Source organism: Ictidomys tridecemlineatus, chromosome 7, assembly GCF_052094955.1.
Source record: "Ictidomys tridecemlineatus isolate mIctTri1 chromosome 7, mIctTri1.hap1, whole genome shotgun sequence".
In the NCBI taxonomy this organism is placed as follows: Eukaryota; Metazoa; Chordata; class Mammalia; order Rodentia; family Sciuridae; genus Ictidomys; species Ictidomys tridecemlineatus.
In genome coordinates, this window is record NC_135483.1 from 46334628 (window position 1) to 46358486 (window position 23859).

General features: G+C 34.6%; 1 protein-coding gene across 1 annotated transcript in view; it reads right to left on the reverse strand.

Moving 5' to 3' along the window:
- Nucleotides 1-23859, reverse strand: part of Cnbd1 (cyclic nucleotide binding domain containing 1) — a 315836-nt gene that overhangs the window by 179314 nt on the left and 112663 nt on the right. The window lies entirely within an intron of this gene.

Below are 23859 nucleotides of genomic sequence, written 5' to 3' on the forward strand. Positions count from 1 at the left end.
CCACTCTATAAACTCTGAACTCCATTCTCTGATATACTAGTATTTTGACTTGAATTTCTGCTATCCTCAACCCAGATTGAGAAGTGCTATCAAGGAAAAAAAAAAAAACTATTGCAAACACACACACACACACACAGCTCATTAGCTACAGTTCTGTTTTGTCATCCTTACATTGAATTTATCAGAAAATATTAAATGCTCTACTATAAAAATATATACAAGAATGTGTCTATTGCTTATCTGTTCATCACTCATCTTGATGTTTACAACTAACTCCTAATTAATTTTTCAAATTCTGCCATTGCTACTCCACAATTTTTTTTTTCAAATCGTAAGCCAAGTTATTCATTTAAAATGTAAATCAGATAACATTACTTCTGTGCCAAAAACTGGTCAATGGCTGTCCATTTCATTTATAGTAAAATCATCAATATTTACAATAATCTGAAGAGTCCAATATGATCAGACCCCTGGTGACCTCTCCTTCTGGGTTTATTGTTTGTTAGATTTTCTGTCATTATAATTCCATGGCCTTTCCATTTTTTGAAAATCATGAACACTGATATTCTTCCATCAACTGTAATCACATATTTATTATTTTTATATTGCGTTTTCCCACTACAAACTAAGCATAATGGTAATGAAAAATGTTTTTGTCTTGTATTGCTATGTTCCTACAACCTAGCCTAGTGCCCAACACAAGTGATGAAGAGTTGCTTTGTGAGTGTAGATGAATCAAATCCTACCTGATTTCCCTTTGAACTCTGCACTAAGTCCAAGATTGTAATATATTTTATAATATTCTGTATAATCTCTCCTCTACCTATCTCTAAAGAGCTTTATGTCTTGAACTCTGCTGTCTTTCTCCCTGCCTGGCTAATCTGGATTCATTTTACTCTGTCCTCAAGACCACAGTGAGTGGCACTCACCAGTTTATCCTACTGAAAATTGTAACTGTAAGCTATGTCTGAGTAGGAACACCTCTCTTTTGTTCACTACTTTACTCCAAATATTTGGCATAGTACCTGTGTAGTTAGTATTCTATTAATGTTTATTAAAAACAAAACCCAAAAGATACAATTATTATCCTAAACATTCTGGGAGGGAGTGAACCAAGACTTGCTTATGGATAGAGAGTTGCCACATGGAAAAGCCAGTATTTTGAACCCAAGTCTAACATATTCCTGCCACATAAAATATTCATGAATTATATAATCTTCTTTTAGGAATGTTTAAGTAACATTTTATCATAGCTTATTACCCCCTTTCTTTCAATCTGTTATTGAGCATACCTGAAAATTTGGTTTGACAAAACTAATCAGGACTTTTTATTAGCAATAAGCAAAGGAAAGTGTAATAATGTTATGTGAATGTTTAGGCACATACATATTTATGTGTCATCCATCTTCAGGCCACTTAAAATACTTTGCAGGTTTTATGTCACAACAGAGTCAAAATTATGATGATTCCAGTGGAGTTTGACAGATTGTGAAGTTAATTTACCTGTTAGGATGTCAAGAGTGTATTAATCTCCTTAGTTCATGAACATGGCAGGAAACTACAAAACCAGCACCTGGGAAGTTTGAGCCAAGGCACAATCTCATGACAATTAATCTAATCAAATTTGTGGTAGCATACATTCCTCAGAGGAAATCAGTAAGTCAAAAAGCTGGACATGACAGGAACTAATGAAAAGTAAAGTCAAATCATAGTTAAAATGTTTTTCCTCCCTATAAGACATACATCAAAGCAAAAAACTGCTTTCTTCCCCACTGTGAAGACTATAATTATTTCTAATGGTTTATAAAGACAGGGCTTACACTTGTCCAGTAAAGAAACATAAATGTTTTTCTTGGTTGACAGTGAAATGTTTTGTAGGAAAAGACAACATTATTTGGAATCATCACTCTTGGGTGAATCAGAAATTTATCATGTGGGAGGTATGTGATCTCACCCGTGTTAGATAAGCTATGAGCCTCAGTTTCTGTTTGTACAAATTGGAGAACAAACTTCTACCCCTCAGATTCAGTTTTGAAGTGAACTGATAATTTAAAAATGAGCCTTAAATAGTATAAACACAGAGTTTTAAAAAAATGATCAAGCCATATCAAAGCTGAATTGAAATGGAAAAGCAATGTAATGTTCCTAAGGCTGTCTGCATGAGGAAAACCCAACCCTTACTACCAGTGTAGGGGAAGATAACTAGGAAGACTGAGAAGAGAGGAGAAAGCAAGAGAGGGTAGAGAGAAGGTCGACATAATCAAAACATAATATGAAAACGTCACAGTGAAACTTATTAATTTGTATAGTTAATATACATTAATTATGCGAGTTTGAAAAAAAAAAGAAAGAAAAAGCTAATCCTTTCCTTTAAACCAAAAAGTTGAAAAAACCCTTTAAACTTTTTTCCCCACACTAAATGCCAATCATTGATGTTCATAGAGTGTTCTAGAGAGGAAAACATCAACTGAGGAGAAGCCTAATTATAGAGGCACCCCCTTTCTCCACATAAAAGTCTTAACTGGGCTTCTCCAGAAATCTTCACCAGGGTTGATTTTAGGACTGTCAGCAAAAGAGTCTCTACAAAAGAGTTCAATGTAGATAAAGCTCCTATTTTTGTGTTGCCCTGTCTTACTTGGCCACTGGCGGGGAAGAAATCAGCACTCCAGGGGCTGGACACCCCCTTACTAGTTTTTCACAAACATGTATCCAATGTAGCAGTTTGTAGAAATGTGTAAACAAGGCCTCTAGCCTTAAGCTGGGGCTTTACAAAGATGTCTACATTTCTGATATAAGAAAAGTTACCAATTTGGCTCCATGGTAACAGCTGGCAGGAGGAGGAAAGAAAAAAGAGAAGGAGCTTTCTCCTTCCCAGGTGTTGTCCTTGAAGGGTTAACTTGCCCAGAATGGTGAAAGAAAAAGCTGCTTTATGTGAACTTCTGCAGACTGTGAACTTCTGAGGCCCTCCCCGTACATGCTGGGTATAAAACTCTGAAACTACCTGAACTCAGGGTTCAGGGGATTGATTGATTACAACAAAAGCTGTGCCCTCTGAACCTGACTGCAGCCAAATAAAACTGTTTCCTACTATCTTCGGTGCCTTGCCTCATCTGTCCCTACAACATAATGATTAAAGGAGTTATATCCTCTTTCCAGTATGCCCTGGTCATTTTTTTATTTTATTTTATTTTTTTTTTTTTGCATTGACTTCCATCCCACTCAGTAGATGCTACATTTTGGTATTTTAATTTGTCTTCTCTCAAATTTCCTTTCATTCCACTAGCATTACTAGGTACAAGTTTCTGGACTACAGAAATATTTGGAGAAGGAGGAGTTAAATAAAAAAGAAAGAAAAACAATGAACAGAATCAGTAAAAGAAAAACCGCAAAACCCCTCACTTCTGTTGCTCTATGAACTTTTGTCCCATCCTGACTTTATTTTCTGGACTTTAATCTGGAACTCAACAACTAACTTGTGGAACTGGGTTGTATTTCCTATCTTAGTCTCAGTTGAAAGATAGGAAACATGTATTTAAAGATACATGGAAAGACCTGCCTGCCCCAGAGAAGCTTGGATTTAAAAATACATGAGAAGGCCTGCCTGCCTCCTTTCTCAAGAGCAGAGAAAGCCCAATTGTCTGACATCTGTTGCCTAACATGCTCTGAGGTTAAGTGCAATTAAACAAGGAAGGAAAAGGGTATTTCAAAGACAAGAGCAGATGCATATTCATTCAGTCAGATGGTAATAACTGAGAGCTTGCCATGGGCCTCCTTGCAAAGATGAGTAAGACCAACAAGCAGTTGCCACAAGCAGTTTAGTACATGAAGATGTAATCTAGTGATTATGATACAACATTGTAAGTTAAAAATAGAGCTATTTATCATTTGTTAATAATGGCAAAGAGGAGAGAACTCTAACCAATTCAGAGTAAAGAAAAAAATACTGAACTGGGAAACTTTTTTTTTTAAGCACAGGCTTATCTCCTAATCAATTTAGTATGTTCAATAAAGACTGTCAAGTATATTATCTTAATAAAACACTAGGGTTTCCAGGAAGCCGAATCCAAACTAAACAATTCCTTGGTCCCAAAGGACAGAAAAAGTAACCAATTCTCCTTCTTAGCTGCTAGGTTATTTTGCTCTGCATTTTGCACTTTGTGAAAACATGACACGGTAGGAAACATAATTAACCTTCCTTAATCTGAAGTTTTCACAGCTTAGGTAAAGAGGGTATGCTATTGTGAGTGTGATGGTTTAGCAGGTTACAAGCATTCTGCTCAGAGTGCATAACAGTGAACAATGATCCCTGATAATTCAACTTCTAGATTAAATTCTTGGGGGTCCCTCAACCTCTATGAACACAAGATTTATAGGAGCAAATGTTTAATAGCCATAGCATCGTGGGAGTCATTTTTTATCATTTTTGGAGCACTCGTTCCCACTCCTATTTGTGTATATAATTATAAACACGCATATTCCTATGTATCTGAGACTTTGTGTGTATGTACGTATGTGTTTGAATATTGAATACCACCTCATTAAATTTAAAATGATTTGAGGCAAAAATTTACTGTATGCAAAATTTGTCATTTATGCACGGAGTTACAGGATCTGGAGTCATAACTGTTCTGACAATAAACAGTGTAATAGAACTTGATGGATTTTTCTGAACATGTACCTTTTATCACCAGTCCCCCCAGAAAAGGGAACTCCCTTTGATTTCTACCTCAGTTGACGTGTAAGGTTCAAGGAATTCTGAGAATTATTTTGCTTGAGTTATAGAGAAACACTTCTAACAGGGTCACTAGAAAAGCCTAGCTTTCCGAGACAAAATTAGAGGAGGATCACGGAAGAGTTTAGCACACACTTTGGAATGATGGTAAAGACAGAAGTGTACAGAGAATTGGTCATTTGTACACTGAATGTATTCCTCTATACCTATCCCATATGATGTACACAGTTACTGTGTTATATTAAGAGGTGGCTGAAATCAGTAGAAAGCTTTAGTAGAACTATGCTAAGAAAAAGAATGTGTTATAATATCTGCAGTAATTGAGCATGGGAAGCATATCTCAATATAGAAGTGGAAATCATTGGTTTGAGAAGACACAATATCTGTCAAGTCACTACAAAGCCAGACAGGACTCTCAAAGCTCCACCGTTTGGACTAACTAAAAGGAGCCCTGGTACTGGTAAAAGTTTTCTATTAAAATTAGCTTTGAAAAGCAGCAAAATAAGAACACCATTGCAGACAATTTATACCAATTGTAACCAAATATAAATGTGTTCCATCAAAAGGTACATCAATTGTTAATTCAGTACAACACTGAAACTTGATATATTCAATCACTTCCTGTTTTCATAGGATCCTGGTGAACACTGCATTGTCATCCGTCAAACATCATGTACTCGAAACTTAGAGGGTTATTTTTTTCCACACCCGACAGTCATTCAAAATAAATAGGCATTCTCCAGAGAGCACATATTAGAAAATGACAAAGGGAAATTGAAATGATCTTTATAAAACATCAGCTGTGCTGCACATTCTCAAATCACAGCCTGGAAGGCATAAAGAAATGGTAAGTTTCATTTGCTTATCTATTGTGAATTATTTATCTCCTTCACTCACAAACTGCACACTAATTAAATAGCAATTAAGTGAAATAGAAACATGGTATTCTTTGAAAGGCCATGCCAGGATTAATAATGAAAATGCTATAAAAATGTATTTTACTTTACATTTGTATTTATACAGAAATGGATAAAATAGGACAGAAGGAAAAATGAAATGTTGTTCATCTGAATTTGCTATTCATACCTGAAAATTACGTTTATATATCTAAATGTCCACTCTTTAAGGAATTTATAAGCTATATTGTCAAATATCTGCATGTTAATAATGGAAAACATTTAGTATGAATAAGTAACATTTTAAATAATAATAAATTCTAAAACTATAAAAATTTAAATAAAAGGAAAAAATAAATTATTTAACAAGAAACAAGTCCAGCCTGGTGACACATGCCTATAATGCCAGCGGCTCGGGAGGCTGAGGCAGGAGGATCATGAGACTAAAGCCAGCCTCAGTAAAAGCAAGGTGCTTAGCAACTCAGTCTGTCTCTAAATAAAATACAAAAGCAGGGCTGGGGATGTGGCTCGGTGGTCAAGTGCCCCTAAATTCAATCCATGCTACAAAAAAAGAAAACACAAATGTAAAGTATAACCCCAAAGCTATTTTCAATTTCTTCTCACCAATGTCTTTACTCTGTAAAATACAGTGGCACCCCTATGATTCAATAAAATTGATCCTTCTAGAAACAAGGGTCTCTAATTACAAATACAATAGCTCCTATCAAGCTTCATTCTTCCAACTTTTCATAAAGACTTGGACATTCTTTATTCTTCTCAGACATGTCTATGAATCTCCAAGAAGTCTAAACCCAACTTTAGTAAGACACCCTTGTCCTGTCAATTTCTATGATGCTAATTATATTTAACTTCTTGTTTTCATTTTCCACTGCTAGCCCCAAGCTTATTAATTCTTGCTTGGAATATACAATAATTTCATTTCATTTTTTTGCAAGCTCCCTCTCTCAGAGCCTCACACACAAATTTGAATCCATCCTTATATATTTTCTAAATAATACTAGGTATATTTGTAACTTTGACTGTGCAATTCTCAAGATCATAGTTTTAAGGACTCACTGACTACAGATTCAAGTCTTCAGTTTACATATTCCTACCAAAGCACACTCTGTTCTGATTCCACCATACCCAATAAACTTTGTATCTCTAATCCTGTCTACCTTGCTTCACAGATTTGTCTCTACCACCAAAAAATACTTTCTGCCATTCCCTGAAATACTATGATCCTTCTTTGCCTTCTGATTCTTTTTTCTACTAACCACTTTTAAAGTGTAGCTCAATTATTTCTAAATCTTCTTATCAAAGACACCTCTTTTCTGTGTTCTGAAGATACCATATATTAGTCGTATGCCCCATATCACAATTGGTTGTACATGAAGTTGTCTTCTTATCTGTGTTTGATGTGGATATCAACAAATTATAGGTAAAAAAATATTTTTTAAAAAATGTAAATGAATATGTACACAGACTTTTTTGATGTTAGTTCCTAAACAATAAGTATTAAAATGATTTACATAGCATTTACATTGCATTAGGAATTATAAGCCATCTAGAGATTATTTAAATTATATGGGAGAAAGTACATATGCAGATATTATGCCATTTTACTTAACAAATTTGATCATCCAAGGATTCTGATATGGTGAGGTCCTGGAACCAATCCCCCACAGTTAAGATGACTGCACTTACTTGTTATCATGCTATATGTCTTCTACGAGATTGTCAATAAACATAGAAATTCTCTTTCAGTTAAATTTCTATCTACCAAAATACAAAGAACAATAATAGTGTTCAGTTATTTTTGTTATATTACGTTAAGTATTTTGATTTAGTTTCAAGGATACTTGGCTTATAAACTCATTTCTTTAAAAAGAAAACACTCTTTTATCTTTAATATAAAGAGAAGAAATGTTGATGATTTTTTGGTAACAGAACACTGGTAAAACTAATGTAGAAACTTATAATCTCCCCAATAATCTTAATCACAACTAACATTATTCTTAACATAAAATATCTCAAATGTGATTTTAAAATTTCTCAATTCAATGTTATTAAAAATTAAAATACTTAGCATGATGGTTTAAAAACAAGTCCTACATGAAGAAAAAATAACTGTGAACAGCAGTGTATAGGAAAAGTGAAAAATTTATCAATGATTCATGAGATGATTTATAAAAGTCACAAAAACTCTTTTCATATTATCCTGAAGGATAAATATGCCACGTTTTTATACAAAAAAAAAGGCTATTGTCCTTAGGCAGAACATAAATAAGACTATTTAGTTTTACTATTAAAAGAATTTTATTGGACATTTCATGCCAAGAGGGGCCAATTGAGTTACAACAACCTATCATTAGTAGTGCATTAACCTCTAACACTATTTAATATTCATAAGTATGGGCAGGTGACAGTGTCAAAGATGAAACATTTGAAGAATGTCTTTGAACTGAAAGGGGAAAAATCATGCCCTTTAACCTAAAAATTACATTCATAAGCAAATACAAATATAACACAGGCCTTTGGAAAAAGGGATAGAAATTTGCAACAAATCTATAACTTCAGAAAGGCTACTAAATAGTGAAAAATATCTTTAAATGCATGAAATGTGGTCAGAATATTTTTTTCTCCTTCAGAATTAACATGGATTAAAGAAAAATCTGTAGCCTCAAAGTCAGAGAACTTGTGCTCTTTGGGTTTCACCACCTGCTGACTAGAGGACTTTTGTTAAGTAATTTAGCATCTCAGGTCTCTCATTACCTCAAGGTTAAAATGAGAAATTTGAACTCCATGATCATTCAAATAATTTCCAGCTCTAAAATCCTGAAGCTCTCAGGAATGTTTTTCAATAGAATAATTGTTAAGTATTTTTTTTTCCTTACCAAATCCTTCAACAAAAAGATTACTACTCTTTTGCCATATATTGCATTACTTTGTTCTCTTTTAAAAGGAGACAGTGAATTCATTCTCTCCTTGTACAATAAACCCCCAACATATCTGGTTTGGTACACAGCAGTCAAGTCCCCCAAAATATGAAGAATAGATATTGGGTAGTTTTTCACAAACATCCATTTTTCTGCTTCTCGGGTATTCCTGATAACCATTGGCAGATTTATTTTGTCTAAGGAAGGTGAATTCACTGACACTTTCAGGAAAGAATCCTGTGATTTAGATTAACAAAGGACGCATATTGTACGTTCTTGTGGACACTGATTAATTCAGAGGAAAGTCACTGGAAATGTTATGAACATTATGAACCTCTGGTTCAGCCTGTGCATAACATAATTTTATTGTCTGTATATTTTTGTCTTTATGAGTGAACATTTTTATTTTCTATTAGTAGAATGAAAGTAGGTAGTTTAGTTAGATTTTCTATTATATACAACTGAAGGATTAAAATGCAGATAATTAATTAATGTTCAAAGTATCTGATAAGAAATCCCTTGAAGATAATTTATAAACTAAATAACTATTATAAGAAATATAATATTATAATAATTTTTGTTTTATGGGCTACATCAACTCTATAATTTGTATTTTCAGTAAATATCATCTCATAAATTAAAGAGTTCTTTCTTTTTTTATAAAAGCATCATTTTGAAAATAAATAATGCTTTAAGCTTTACAAAGGTTCATAATGTTTGTATTGCTCACTATGCAATATTTCAGAACACTTGAAAATATTAATAATCATTGCTTTGGTAGTATTTCCATTTATCTAATATAGACTTTTGCTCATATACTTCCTTTTGTACTTTTCAAAATCCAACTTGCATTCTGTCTAGCAAATAAAAACCTAGAAACCTCTCTTCTGCCCTCTAACAATACGATAAAGTTAAATAATCTTCAGAAACATAACTTTTCTTGAATAAATGACAGAGCTTAGGTATTTTAGTCAGCTTTTTAGCTACTGTGGCCAAAATGCTTCACAAGAAAAGTTAGAGGAGGAAAAGTTTATTTGGGCTCATGGTTTCAGAGGTCTTAGTCCATAGATGGCCAATTCCATTCTTCAGAGCCCACAATGAAACAGAACATTAAGGTGGAAGTGTGTGGCAGAGGTAAGCAGCTGGGGACATGGCACCAGAAGGGAGAAGAGGAGGGAGAAGGAGGGAGGGAGAGGGGGAGGGAGGAATGGAAGGAGAGGGGGAGAGAGAAAGAGAGATACATCTCTCACCAAGGATATATACTCCAAAGGCACACCCCCAGGTACCCCATCTTTCAGCCACACCCTCCTTGCCTACAGTTACCACCCAGTTAATTCCCATCACTGGATGAATGACATTGATTAGGACTCTTATAACCCACTCATTTCATCTCTAAACTTTATTGCATCGTCTCACACATTAGCTTTTGGAGTACACCTCATTGTAAACCATAACATTTCACCACTGACCTCCAAAGTTAAAGCTCATCTCACATTGCAAAAATAAATTTAGTCCATTTTCAAAATTCCCCACAGTCTTAGCAGTTCAAGCATTGCCCAAAAGTCCAAGTCCAAAGTGTTCTCTGATACTCAATGCAAACACTCAGAATGAACCCCTGTAAAAACCAAAAGCAAATTACACATATCCAATATATAAAGACACATAGCAAACATTTCCATTTCAAAAGTAAGAAATGGGTGCATAGAAAGAAGGAATGGAACCAAAGCAAGAGTGAAATCCAGCTGGAATCCTATAATTCCATATCCAGCATCTGGGGATTGTGGCATTATAACGTTCTTTCCAAAGGGCTTGTGTAGCTCCACCCCCTATTGTATTGCTGATTACATTCCACATGGCCTCTCCATTGGTTTTTCTTGGCATGATTCCTGAAACTTTCCCTGGCAAATGTTCCACAGTGCTGTTGATTCTTAATATTGGGGTTTTCCACTCAGCTTTGGCTCCCTTCTCACATCTCGGAGCATAGCCCTCTTTGGGGCTGCCTACAAGGACTCCAACTCAGTAGCACTTTGCCTGGCCTCCCAAGCCTTCTGTTGAAATCTTGGTGGAAGCTTCCATGACCCCCTATCTCCAGCATCATCTTTTTCTGCATAACCAGCACCACGTGGTTAATGCCAAGGACTGCTGCCATCTCCAACAGAAACCAAGACTCCAGGGATCCTGGCTGCAGCAACCTCTGAGTGCCTGAATGAATGAGCATGGTGAAACAACTTCCCAGGCCTCCCTGTGCATGTAGGGTGCCCCACTGTTCTCTACTCAAAGGAAGTTATTATTTTTTCACCCTTAAGACTGCCAATTCCTGAGGTACCCTCATGCCATCTTTTTTTTTTTTTTTTTTTTTTTTTTGGTCTCTGGGCAAAGTCTTTAGCATTTCTTTGATGGCTATAATGTCTTTAACAACCACAGCTACTTTAGCCCCAGTATTACTCACAGCTTTCTGGCCAAACTACTACAAGTTTTTCAGACCTTTCTTCTTTATGTTCTGCTTCTGATTATCATAAGAAACTTGACTAGAAGTGACCAGCAATAGCCATGCCACTGAGTGAATGCTATACTGCCTAGAAATTTCCTCTGCCAGATTAAGAAGTACATTGCCTTTTAATTCAGCCTCACAGAATGCCTCATGACATGGGGAAAATGTAGACCACTTCTTAGAATGTAACAAGTATGACCTCTAAGCCAATTTCCAATAGAGTCCTCCTTTCCCTCTAAAATCTGGTGAGCCCAGTCTCTGCTGTACACAGTCCCATTGGTATTCTGGTCTTCTGAACTCCCACTTGAAGTACCCATTAAGGTCCACTGAAAACACTCTAAACTTTTTAAGCTTTCATCATCAAACTTTCTAAAATTCCACAAATCCCAAAAAGCTCCAAAAGCTTCTGAACCACATGGTTGGACTTCTCAGTACCAATATCTGTTTTAGTCAACTTTTTCACTGTAGTGGCCAAAAGATATGACAAGAAAAATTAGAGGAGAAAAATCTTATGGGAGGGGGGCTCTGTTTCAGAGGTCTCTGTCCATAGATGGCCAGCTCCATTTTGGGTGGCCCCTAAGTAAGGCAGATCATAGCAGAATTGCATGGAAGGGATGAGCAGCAGCTGGGGACATGGCACCAGGAGACAGAGAAACTTCTCCTCTCACCAAGGTAATATATACCAAAGGCACACCCCCAGGGACCCACTTCTTTCAGCTACACCCTCCTTGCCCACAGTTACCACCCAGTTAGTCCCTATAAGAGGATTAATGCACTGATTGAGTTAAGACTCTTATAACCCAATCATTTGCTCTCTAAACTTTCTTGCATTATCTCACACAAGAGCTGTGGTAGAGATATCATTCTAAACCATAACATGAGGTCACAGGGAAATCTAATGAAAGCTGTATATCTCTAGGAGAGAGGAATATTAGCTAAGGGAAGCACATAGGAAGAAGACACTCCCGGGGTTTTGCAACTGGTAAGACCAATCCAATAAAAAGCCATGGATGAATTCCTAAAAAAGGTCTGAATAAGATTATAAAACTTTAGGATATCCAACTCCTACAAGAATTTATGCCCATTCACAAATTCTATTCCATTGACTTCAACAGGTTGATTTTAAGAGAGAAACAAAAGAATGAAATATATATGTGTGTGTGTGTGTGTGTGTGTGTGTGTGTGTGTGTGTGTGTGTGTGTGTATATATATATATATATATATATATATATATATGAGAAAGACATGGAAAAGAGGAGGAAAGGTCACAGTGGAAAATGGGTGAGGTCCTGCCTGGACCCCTCTGTCCTATCTCTAGTATGGAATAAAAGCATCAGCCACTAGGAAAAGACAGCAAGCCCCATTTGTCCTCAGGCCCCAGGTGAGAACTCCTTGCAATTGGGTAGTAAAGCAAGCAAACAAATAAAACCTTCTACCTCTGGGTATGAGACAGATAATGGCTAGATACAGTCAACTAGAGATACCATACCAATGGGTTGGGGCCAGAGTCATTGAGACAGTCACATCTCTGAGGCTCAGCGAGCCACACAGTGCCTGCCTAAGACAGATCCTGAACCAAAACAATAGAGCAAGATCCTTGCACCCTCCTACTGTGTGCTTCCAGGCAACTGAAAACCAATAATAGCAGTCTCCTGCTGAGGGAAGTATAAAAACATGGAAAAAGAACCTCACTTAGCACAGACTCGCAGGCAAAATCTAGAGCTCAGTATGTAATAGGAAATATTCAGAAAAACTTCCAATTCAGTTCTGTGAGAAACAGAAAAATCCCAGTGGTCCATTATCAGAATACAGTATGTAGCTTTAAATGTAAAATGACTTGGGATGTAAGAAAGGCAGTTGGAAGAGACAGCAGAATGAAAAGTTATAGTTAATATAGGAGTGTAAAAATTCACACACAAAAAAATTCACAGCCCCTTGACAAATAGCAGGTGAGAACACCTAAAGGTATATTTCTTTAAATAATCCAACGGGAGACAGTAAAACCTAGATGACATTCAGGAATATTGTGCTCCCCTCACCTTAATACTCAGCCAATGAGGAACCGGGAGGGATCTTACACACTAGGGGATAAAACACTAGTTGTACCCAAGCAGAGGATCCCTAGGCACCAGACACCCATTCTTGCAAGACTGTCATTAAAGTAAAGCCTCACTTTTTGCTGTTCCTTGTGTTTCTCAGTCCATTCTTTGGGTTTGGATAGGTGAGCGTGTTTCTCACAGTACACAAAACTGGTAGAAGAATTTGAAGAAACTGATGCACTGAGGGTAACCACAATAATAACTAAAAAAAGTGAAAAAGTCACCCATAGTAAAAACCAAATAAAGAAATTAGATTATTTCCAGATGTAAATATAAAATTTATCCTATTACTTTACACATAATGTCAGTTTATCAAATTTTGAGAAACACTTAGAGAAGCAAGGAAAAATAATACAAAACAATCTTAGGAACCAGACCTATTTGCAACCCATATTAGAATTATGATGCTGATAGAAATAAAAAGCATGATAACAAATAAGAAGAATGCTTTTAATGAGCTCAACAGAGCATCTGAGAGTTGTGGAATAAATGTAATTGGAATCTCAAGGGGGGAAGAGAAACAGTATAAGACAGAAAACTACTTGAAGAGACAGTGTCTGGAAAGTGTTCAATAATTACAAAATTCATAAAATACAAGGTCAGAAGTCAAAAATACAAATAAGAGTGAGAAAATATCAAACAGGGTAAGTATAAAAAACAAAACACCTATATCTATTGTACTCAAACTGAAGAAAATTATTTAAAAATTGAAAATAGAAAAAAGACACATTACATAAAATATAGGAATTTTTTGTCTTTTAAATAAAATGCAGAATTTTTTCATCAGATATTATGCAGATCAGAAGACAAGGGATGACATTTAAAGTGTAAAAGATAAAAAGAACTGCCAACCCAGACTTCTATACAGTGAGAACACCTCTCAAAACAAAGGAGAAGCCAAGGTAAAATACACTTTCATACAAACAAAGGAGAGACAGACTTAATACAATGATAAGTTGGAAACTTCATCATTCCCCCCCTTTCATCAATAGACAGGTCATCCAGACTAAAAAATCAGCAAAGAAACTATCAGAGTTAAACCATAGACTAAATGGAGCTAACATACACGTACAGAACAGTTCATCCAACAGCTACAGAATACACATTCTTTTCAACATATGGTATATTTTCCATAACCATATGTTAGACCCAAAAAACAAACCTTAAACAAATTCAGTAAAAATGAAATCATACCTTAAATCTTTTTTACCTATAATGGAATTAAACTAGACAACAAAAGAAATTTTAGACATTGAACAAATACATGGAAACTAGACAACATTCGTTTGAATGGTCAAAAGAGAAATTAAAATTTTTCTTAAAACAAAAATGAAAGCACAACATACAATAAATCAAGTACAAAAAGAAGTACAAGAGGAATTATAGCAATTAGCAATAAGTGCTTTCATTTTTTTAAAAATGACAACCTAATGATGTAACTCAAAGAACTAGAAAAGCAAAAAGAAACCAAAGTCAAAATTAGTTAGAAGGAAAGAAATTACAGGGATCAAAAAAGGAAATAAATGAAACAGAGGCTTAAGAAACAGTCCAATGGATTAAATAAAACAGTTGAGTTTTTGAAAATATAAAATCGATAAGCTTTTAATATTCTAACAAAGAAAAAAGAGGAAACACTCAAATAAAAGCAGAGATCATCAAGAGGCATTATAACCAATGCCACAGAAATACAAAGGATCACAATTTGAGGTACTATTATAAACAATCATATGCCAAAAAATCTAAAAACTTTAAATAAATAGGTAAACTCCTAGATACATATAACCTACCAAAATTGGCCAATGAGGGTCCAGAAATTCTGAAAGGACCAAGAGTAAATAATGAGATTGAAATAATAAAAAGTATTTGAACAAAGAATATTTCACTGCTAACTTCTACAAAAACAGATAAGAACAACAAAAGTAGAAAACAACAAAATAATGTTCCTGAAGAACAAAGATACAAAAATTATTAAGAAAATACCAACAGACTGAATCCAATAGCACATCAAAAAAGATTATGCACGTGATTAAGTGTAAGTGAATTTATTACAGAGATGCAAGATAAACCAATAAATGTAGTTCATTACTTCAATAGAATAAAGAATTAAAAAGTATAATCATCCCAATAGAAGCAGAAAAACATGATAAAATTTAACATTGCTTTATGATAAAACTCAAAAAACTAGAAATAGAAAAAAAAAGTACCTAAGAAAGTACAAACCTACAGCATACATCATAATGAATGGAAAAGGGCTGAAATTATTTTCTCTGATATCAGGAACAAGACAAGGATGCTTACTTTCACCACTTTTAGTCAATGTAGTGCTTGAAGTCTTAGCAAGAACAATAACAGAGAAGAAATAAAACTCATGCTGTTGACCATGAGTTTTTAATGTATAAAAAACAGACTCCAGCAAAACTGTTCATATTGATAAATGAATTCAAGTAAGGTGGCAAGATGCAAAATTAACATCTAAAAATCAGTAAATTTCTTAAACACAAGTAACAAAATTGCTGATAAAATAAGCAAAAAGTTCCTATTTTCACAATAACTATATAATATACATTGCAATAATTTTGACCAAAGAAGTGAATGATCTAAATTTCAAGCCACTAATCAAAGAAATTGAAGAGCGCACTGAAAGAAGGAAAGTCAGTCCATATTTATGGATTGAAATAATACTGACAAAATGTCCACACTATCCAAAAGATCTACAGAGTCAAAGCAATTCTTTTCAAAATCCCAATGACATACTTCAAAGAAGTAAAGAAAAAAAAAAAACTCCTAAAATGTATATGGAACCACAGGAGACCCTGAATAGCCAAGTAATCCTGAGCAAGAAAATCAAAACTGGACTCAACAATTATCTTAGTCCAAACATACCACAAAAACCCAAAATATTTACAAGAAAAAGCCACAGTAGATTGAGAATGTCAACTCCAGCAGATTCCCCAGCACTTTTCATTTCAAGTTTAACTATTCACTGTAGTTGCTACTCTTCTTTTGTGTATTTTTGTGTTTGTTTAGTTATTTAGTTTGTTTTGCTTTGTTTTTTTTTGTTTTGTTTTGTTTTGGTTTTTTTTTTTTTTTTTTAAACTCAGTGGCACTCAACCACTGAGCCACATCCCCAGGCCTATTTTAGATTTTTTTTAGACACGGTCTCACTGAGTTGCTTAGTGCCTCACTTTTGCAGAGACTGGCCTTGAACTTGAGATCCTACTGCCTCAGCTTCCCAAACTGCTGGGATTACAGATATGTGCCTCCGTGCTGGGCACTTGCTACTATTTAACCTAATTAGAAAAATTTCCTCCCCCATGATTATTATTATTCAAAACTATTTTTCAAAATGATACCAACAGAAGCTGCTAAATGGACAACAGATAAATGATGAAAAAACACACACAAAAAAATCTGGATAATAAAAAAATAATAAACAAATTTTACAAAGCAGAAACTTATTTATCCTAAAAGCAATTTCATTTTAGAACCAAATTGGCAAATTTAGTTTATGAGAAGGAAGGTTCTATGCCCTTTTCTGACTTCAATCATATCTTTTCATTATTCATATGTAACAGAGTTTTGTTCAAGATAGTCTCTGGACTTGCTACATTGTTCCTACAACTGTTACATTCTTAGACAATGAAGCATCAAAGGGTGTTTACTACTTTTCTTTCTCTGTAAAAGAACTCTTGGGCCTTCATTATTTCAAATGTGCAGTGTTTCGATGCTTCCAGAACATTCCTTCCCTGACTCGAGAAACTTCCTAAGGAAGAATGACTGAGGGAGAGGAACAGGTGTCTTGGTTCTAAAAGGGAAGAGAAGATAGTAACTTTTTTGAAGATTCTGTAAGTGCATTTTAATTTTTTTGTATATGTTAAATTTTAAATCTTAAATAATGTATGATAAATCATCTTTAACCTCTGATTTGTCAATCTTATGGGTATATTTATTGATTAATAAATGCCTTAACTTCTAGAAAATCTAAAACTAGCATATGAAAACACCAACAAGACCAGATCCACCCACACTGGCCTGTGCAGGTCCCAGGCACGCTGCAGACTCAGTTCACCCCTCCTCCAGCAGGGCAGACACCCAGCAGAGCCTAGTCTCTGTGCAGGACCACCCCTTCTGACCAGCAGACCACCAATGGAGGTCATGCTCAGTGGCCCAGATCCACCCACAACAACTTACACAAGACCCAGATCCAGGATGCAGTAGCATTCATTAAGGGACACCAGCAGGGTCTGGAAGCCCAACATCAAGATGAGGTACAGACAATTTGCAATTTTTCCTATAAAAATATAGGAAAGAAACTGTAATATCTCAGATCCACATTGCAAGAAAAGAAGACATATAGACAACATGAAAAAACAAGGGAGGAAAGTGCCCCAAACAAACAGGATACTACAATAACAGAACCCACGGACAGCAAAGTTGATGAAATGTCAGAGAAGGAGTTCAGAAGGTTCATAATTAAACTGATCTATTAATTAAAGAATGACCTAAATGAGCAAATACAGGCATCATACAATGAGATAAGAGAGCAAATACAGGTATCAAAAGATTACTTCAAGAGAGAGATAGAGACTCTGAAGAAAAAAAAACAGTCAGAAATCCTTGAAATGAAGGAAACAATAAATCAAATAAAAAACTCAATAGAAAGCATAAACAACAGACTAGTTTGTTGGGAAAAAAGAAAGTCAGATAATGAAGACAAAGTATACAATCTGGAAAATAAAGTTGATCATACAGTGAAGATAGTTAGAAACCATAAACAAAACATCCAAGAATTATGGAACAGCATCAAAAGACCAAATCTAAGAGTTATTGGGATAGAGGAAGGCACAGAGTTTCAAACCAAAGGAATGCACAATCTCTTCAATGAGATAATATCAGAAAAATTCCCAAGCATGAAGAATGAATTGGAAAAGCAAATACAGAGGCTTATGGGACACCAAATGTACAAAATTACAACAGATATACACCAAGTCACATTATAATGAAAATGCCTACCATACAGAATAAGGATAGAATCTTAAAAGCTACAAGAGAGAGGAATCAGATCACATATTGGAGGAGACCAATTGGTGTCTCAGCAGATTTTTCAACCCAGACCCTCAAAGCCAGGAGATCCTGGAACAACATATACCAAGCTCTGAAAGAAAATGGATGTCAACCAAGAATCTTATATCTGGCAAATTAAGCTTTAGATTTGATGATGAAATAAAAAACCTTCCATGATAAACAAAAGTTAAAAGAATTTACAACTAGAAAGCCTGAACTACAGAACATCCTCAACAAAATATTCTATGAAAAGGAAATGAAAAACAATGATGAAAATCAGCAGAGGGAGGGAATACACTAAAGGAAAAAACTAATCAGAGGAGAAACCAAGTCATGTTAAATACCAAAAAATGGCTGGGAATACAAATCATGTCTCAATAATAATCCTGATTGTTAATAGCCTAAACTCACCAATCAAAGGACACAGACTAGCAGATTGGATCAAAAAAAAAAAAAAATGACCCAACAATATGCTGCCTCCAAGAGATTCATCTCATAGAAAAAGATATCCACAGACCGAAGGTGGAGGGTTGGGAAAAATCATACCACTCACATCGACTGCAAAAGCAAGCAGGGGTTTCCATCCTTATATAAAATAAAGTATATATAATATATAAAATAAATTCAAGTATATAAAATAAATTCAAGCTAAAGTCAATCAAAAATGATAAAGAAGGACACTACATACTGCTCAAGGGTACCATACACCAACAAGACTTAACAATTATAAACATATATGCCCCAAACAATGGAGCATCTATGTTCATTATACAAACTCTTCTCAAGTTCAAGAGTCAAATAGACCACAACACAATAATTCTGGGTGACTTTAACACACCACTTTCATCACTAGATATATCTTCCAAACAAAAGAGGAACAAAGATACTATAGAACTCAATAATACAATCAATAATTTAGACTCAACTGACATATATAGAAGATTTCAGCCTTCAACAAGAGAATACACTTTTTACTCAGCAGCACTTGGATCCTTCTCTAAAATGGTCTGTATTCTATGCCAAAAAGCAACTCTTAGCAAATATAAAAAAGTAGAAATACTACCCTGCATTCTATCAGACCATAATGGAATGAAATTAGAAATCAATGATAAAATAAGAAATAAAAGCTACCCCAACACCTGGAGACTAAATAATATGCTACTGCATGAACAGGGGTTATGAAAGACATCAAGGAGGAGATTAAAAAATTTTTAGAGGTGAATGAGAACACAGATACAACATATAGAAATCTCTGGGACAATATGAAAGCAGTTCTAAGAGGAAATTTCATTGCATGGAGTTCATTCCTAAAAGAAGAAAAAGTCAACAAATAAATGATTCAACATTATATCTTGAAGTCCTAGAAAAAGAAGAACAAATCAACACCAAAATCAGTAGAAGACAGGAAATGATTAAAATCATAGCTGAAATCAATGAAATTCAAACAAAAAAACAATTGAAAAAAATTGACAGAAGAAAAAGTTGGTTCTTTGAAGAAATAAATAAAATTGACAGACCCTTAGTCATGCTAACAAAGAAGAGAGAGAAAACTCAAATTACTAACATACATGATGAAAAAGGAAATATCACAACACACACTACAGAAATACAAAAGATAATTAGAAATTATATTGAAAACTTGTACTCCAATAAAATAGAAAATATCAAAGGCATCAAATTTCTAGAGTCATCTAATTTGTCCAAATTGAGTCGGAATGATATACACAATTTAAACAGATCAATTTCAAGTGACGAAATAACAGATGCCATCAAAAGTCTACCAACAAAGAAAAGCCCAGAACCAGATGGATACACAGCCCAGTTTTATAAGACCTTTGAAGAAGAACTAATACCAATACCTCTCCAATTTATTTCAGGAAATAGAAAAAAAAAAGGCAGCACTTTCAAACTCATTCTATGAGTCCAACATCACTCTGATTCCAAAACCAGGCAAAGACACATTAAAGAAAGAAAACTTCAGACCAATATATCCAATGAACATAGATGTAAAAATTCTCAATAAGATTCTGGCAAATCAAATACAAAACATATCGAAAAGATCGTGCATCACTATCAAGTAGGATTCATCCCAGGGATACAAGGTTGGTTCAACATACAGACATCAATAAATGTAATCTATCACATCAATAGACTTAAAGATAAGAATCATATAATCATCTCAATAGATGCAGAAAAAGAATTTGACAAAATACAGCACCCCTTTATGTTCAAAACACTAGAAAAACTGGGGACAACAAGAACATATCTCAATATCAAAAAGGCTATCTATGCTAAGCCTCAGGCCAACATCATGCTACATGGAGAAAAAATTGAAGGCATTCCCTCTAAAAACTGGAATAAGACATGGATTCCCTCTTTCATCACTTCTATTTAACATAGTTAGTAAACACTGGCCAGACCAATTAGACAGATGAGAGAAATTAAAGAAATACTCATAGGAAAAGAAGAACTCAAATTGGCACTGTTTGCTGATGATATGATTCTATACCTAGAAGACCCTAAAAGCTCCACCAGAAAACTTCTAGAACTAGTAAATGAATTCAGCAAAGTAGCAGGATATAAAATCAACACCCATAAATCAAAGGCATTTCTGTATATCACTGACAAATCCTCAGAAATGGAAATGAGGAAAACTACCCCATTTTCAATAGTCTCCAAAATAGTAAAATACTTGGGAATCAATGAAAGAGGTGAAATATCTATATAATGGAAATTATAGAACCCTAAAGAAAGAAATCAAAGAAGACCTTAGAAGATGGAAAAATCTACCTCGTTCTTGGATAGACAAAATTAATATTATCAAGATGACCATACTTCCAAAAGCACTATACAGATTTAATGCAATTCTGATAAAAATTCCAATAACATTCCTCATAGAAATAGAAAAAGCAGTCATGAAATTCATCTGGAAAAATAAGAGACCCAGAATAGCCAAAGCAAACCTCAGCAGGATGAATGAACCAGGTGCCATCACTATACCAGACCTCAAACTATCCTACAGAGCAATAGTAACAAAAACAGCAATGTTATTAGCATCCAAAACAGCCTGTTAGACCAATAGTGCAGAATAGAGGACACAGAGACTAACCCACAAGACTACAATTATCTTATATTAGTCAAAGATGCCAAGAACATGCATTGGAGAAAAGATAGACTCTTCAACAAATGGTTCTGGGAAAACTGAAAATTCATATGCAACAAATGAAATTAACCCCCATCTCTCACAATTTAAACAGAACTCAACTCAAAATGTACGAAGAACTCAGGAATAAAACCAGAGACCCTACATCTAATAAAGGAAAAAGTAGGCCCTAATCTCCATTATGCAGGATTAGGCCCTAACTTCCTTAATAAGACTCCTGTGATATAAGAATTAAAATTAAGAATCAATAAATGGGATGTACTCAAACTAAAAAATTTCTTCTCAGCAAAAGAAACAATCTGTGAGGTAAATAGGGACCCTATATTTTGGGAGCAAATCTTTACTCCTCATACATCAGATAGAGCACTAATCTCTAGGGTATATAAAGAACTCAAAAAGCTAAGCACCAAAAACAAAAACAAAAAAATAACCCAAGGACTTGAACGGACACTTCTCAGAAGATGATATGCAATCAATCAACAAATATATGAAAAAATGTTCATCATCACTAGCAATTAGAGAAATGCAAATCAAAACCACTCTAAGATTTCATCTCACCCCAGTCAGAATGACAGCTATTGTGAAGACAAACAACAATAAGTGTTGGCAAGGATGTGGGGAAAAGGCATACTCATACATTGCTGGTGGGACTGCAAATTAGTGCAGTCAAAATGGAAAGCAGTATGGAGATTTCTTGAAAAAATGGGAATGGAACCACCATCTGACCCAGCTATCCCTCACCTCAGTCTATATCCTAAAGACTTAAAAACAGCATACTACAGGGACATAGTCACATCAATGTTTATAGAAGCACAATCCACTATAGCTAAACTGTGTAACCAACATAGATGTCCTTAAATAGATGAATGGATTAAAAATGTGGCATAAATACACACTGGAATATTACTCAGCAATAAAAGAGAATAAAATCATGGCATTGTAAGGTAAATGGTAGATGGAGTTAGAGAAGATAATGCTAAATGAAGTTAGCCAATCCCCCCCCCAAAAAAAAAAAAGCCGAATGTTTTCTTTGAAATAAGGAGGCTGATTCATAGTGGGATAGGGAGAGGGAGCATGGGAGGAATAGACAAACTCTGGATAGGGCAGAGGGGTGGGAGGGGAAGAGAGGGGGCATGGGGTTATTAATGATGGTGGAATGTGATGATCATTATTATCTACAGTATTGGCATGAAGACATGAATTGGTGTGAATATACTTTGTATACAACCAGAGATATGAAAAAATGTGCTCTATATGTATAATAAGAATCATAATGCATTTTGCTGTCATATATAAATTAAAAAATAAAGTTATACAAGAGTCACTGAAAAAAAAAGAATTCAATGTAGAAATTTAAAAAAAATTAAAGGAAAAAAACAAGATCAACAAGATAAATTCAGGCACCAATTCTGGCCTAAGCATATACAAACTGAGTAACACTGGCATATGTGGTTTTTTTGTTTCTTAATATAAGTTATAAGCCTGTAATCTCAGTTACTCAAGAGGCAAAGGGTGGAGAATCACAAGTTCAAGGCCATTCTGGGCAAATTAGCAAGACCCCATTCATACACACACACACACACACACACACACACACACACACACACACACACACACATTTATTTTTTTAAAGGACTAGAGATGTAGCTCAGTGGCAGAGTACCTTCCTAGCAAATACCGGGCCTATGTTCAAACCCTAGTACTAAATTAAAAATAACCATTTTCAAAGCTTTGATGTGAAGAACAAATTTTATTGAAATGAATATCATCTGATAATCCTTTTTATCATTTTCAAAATAAAAAACAATGTTTTTTCTTACAATTATAAAAATATATGTAAAGAAAATATTAAAGCCATTCATTGAAAACACAAATTTTAAATGCTCCCCTATGTGCAAGTCATTTGTAAATTAGCTGAAAACTTTGCCAGAATTTGATGAGTAAGATAACCTAAATCTATAAGCATTTTGACTGCTGTGTGAGTAACCCAGTAAGTCATGCTTGCTTTATGTTGGAGGTCAAAATCACAGATGCAATTAAAAAAGCAATTAAATACTGAAAGAACAGATGATTGCTTGTCCACACCTCAGAATGCTGAACATATTTTCAAAGTCTAATTTGCTAAAGCTATAAAGGACAATGTTTGTACATCTTTTTAGAATATAGCAGTTACTCAGTATCTTTTTGAATAATTATTTCCAAGAAAAAGTCCTTGCTAACTATTCTATTTGTGAGTGGTTATCTAAATTCCACATTGGCGAGGAACATGAAAATGGAAAGATGCTTTTAGTTATTCTCAGATGAAATAGTAAGTTTATTATGAGGCATTAAAAAATTATACCTTCATGGAGATCAATTATATTTTTAAAAGGCATATATTAACAGTGCAATGTTACAAATTAAGTACTGAATAAAAGCAGATGGCCTTTGTTAAAAATTTTTAATTTTGGAAGATTATGAAGCATAGAGTACTCC